The following is a 2,448-nucleotide window of genomic DNA, read 5'->3' as shown; positions in this document are numbered from 1 at the left end:
CTGGGGCACGGCGGCCCCCGGCCCTCGTGACGTGCATGTACATATATACATATACAGATACGTTTATATAATATATACACACAGCATATATATTTATATTCATGCTTCCTGGCCCCAGAGTTCATTTGGGGTCAGACTCACTCCAGGACCCTCCCTGGGGGAGGCTGTTTCCTCTCAGGATTCCTTGAGCAGAGCGGGGGTGGGGTGGGGGTGGGGCGGATGGGAACAGGTCTTCTCACTCAGATGCAGAGGGGGCACGTGGGCATACAGCAGAGGGGCTCTGGGAAGAAGGTCCTACCCGCACGTTTTCTTTTCCGGCAGCTTCCCCTCCCTGGGTGGATGTCCAGGCCGGGACAGGGGTCCTTGGTCCCCAGGGGGCTTGGAGCACCCCCCTCGCACCTGTGCTCTCCTAGCAGGGCCGTGGGCTGCGGAGGCACCTGGGAAACCTCTGAGTGGGCTAGGATTCCCCTGTTGGGCATCCCAGCCCTCCATGTGGAAGGTCTAAGGCCAAGCTCACTCCCGGCCCCCACCTGACATCCGTACCCTGGCCATCTGCCACGCAGCCAGTATCGCTGGCCTCCTGCACTCAGAGGTGCGGGGATGGTGCTGGCCTGGGGGCCCTGGCGATGCTGGCGGTCCTGGTACGGGAAGGAGCTCTGTAAATTGTACACAAGGCCACTCCTGGCCGAATAAATGTGGTCTCACAGTCTCCTGGCCGGGGTGTGCACTGAGAGCTCTGCAGTTGCAGGGGTGGGCCTGTGCTCCAAGGGCGGACACTGGGCTCTGAGGGGCCACCTGCCGCCTGGTGCCGTCATGACACGAGCGTGCTCAGGCCCACTCCATGATCTGGCCATCTTGGTCCTACAGCCGACAAGGGCTGTGTGTGTCTGTGTGACAGCCGCACAGCCTGCTGCCTGTCACCTCCCAGCCTGGGGACCCTTTGGCCTCATCCGCCACATCTCTACTCCTGTTCTCCAGGCGAAGGGTTTCCTCAGGGCCGGCAGGTTTGGGGGAAACGTGTGGGTGAGCACCCGGGTGCTCTGCCCACAAGGACGGGGGCTTCTCTTGTCACCCCCATCTTACAGATGAGGAAACTGAGGCTCAAGGAGGTGAGGGAATTTGGCCACAGATGCGCAGCTTGCCCAGGATCTTCAGCCAGGCCTATCGGATGCCAGGCTCTAAGGCCTGGCACACAGATATGGGCCTGGAGGAGGCCCCAAGGGACAGAACTTGTAACAGACGGGCCTACGGGTGAGATGCTTTCTTCAGCTAGGGTCCAGGACCCTCAATAACAATTAGAGCAGCCAGGAGAAACAGCCGGTTCCCAGCACTTGTTCTGAGTACTTCATGGGCAGGCAGTATTGTTATCCCCATTTTAAAATGAGAAAACTGGCACAGAGAGGGTAAAGAATTGTCCCCGGTCACACAACCAGCAAGGAGAAAGCACTTCTAAGTGCAGATAACCCTGCAGGTGCGGAAACAGGGCAGGTGACACTAGCAGGGCCATGCTCCCAATAGGGGGAGACCCAGGTTCTAATCCTCACAGGAACACCTTGAAATGAAAGCCCATCGGAAAACAGAATAAACCCCATTCTGGGGCAGCTGGGCTAAGCCAGGAGGGCCCACATGGCTCCAGGGTGAGGTCAGGAGGGAGGGTCCTGCTGTCCTGGCTGCTGGGGCTCACCTCCCGCCGACCCCAGGCGCAGAAAGCTGTAGTGCTGGCCCAGGGAACCCAGCCCTGCCTCCACTCACCTAATTTAGATCCTGACAGATGGAGGTCGCCCGCTCTAGAACTGTTTACAACCAAGCTTCTCTCTGAGGAACAGGCCTTCGGGAGCCCAGGGAAAGGCTCATGTTCAGAGCTGCCTGTTCAAGGAAGGCACCCCTCACAACCCCCCGGCTGCCAACTTAACAGACGGCAGGGCAGGAAGCAGCTCCTGGTGACACTCCCCTCGTTTCCATCCACAGGTGAGGCGATAAGCCTGCATAAGCTGGTCACACCTTGGAACAGCAGTGACACAGAATCTATTTAACAACTAGCCTGATCCCTGAACAATCAGAGTTTTTAGGAGGATGGTGCCCTGGAGATCCTGTATGTGCTGAGCGTGAGGCTTAGTGGCTGGATTGTGTGTGTGTGTGTGTGTGTGTGTGTGTGTGTGTGTGAGGCAGCAGCCACGTGCCAGCCAGCGTGAAGCAGTTCAAGATCCCGGTGACCAGTATGGCTGCCCGGCCAGCAGTGCGAGCACTGGCACACACACCTGCTTCCCTTCTGGGGCTGTGCCAGCAGCCTTCCTCATCTCAGCTCTGGAACCACAGACACAAAGGCAGACCCACATTCTACCTGGGCCATTTCCTTACTCTCTGAGTCCCAGTTTCTTTACCTATAAAGGTGAGGACGTCTACCTTCCACGGCCAGGTAAGAACTCAGGACAGGGCTTGGCGCCACAG

Source organism: Stenella coeruleoalba (assembly GCF_951394435.1).
Source record: "Stenella coeruleoalba genome assembly, chromosome: 20".
In the NCBI taxonomy this organism is placed as follows: domain Eukaryota; kingdom Metazoa; phylum Chordata; class Mammalia; order Artiodactyla; family Delphinidae; genus Stenella; species Stenella coeruleoalba.
This window is presented reverse-complemented; position numbering follows the sequence as displayed.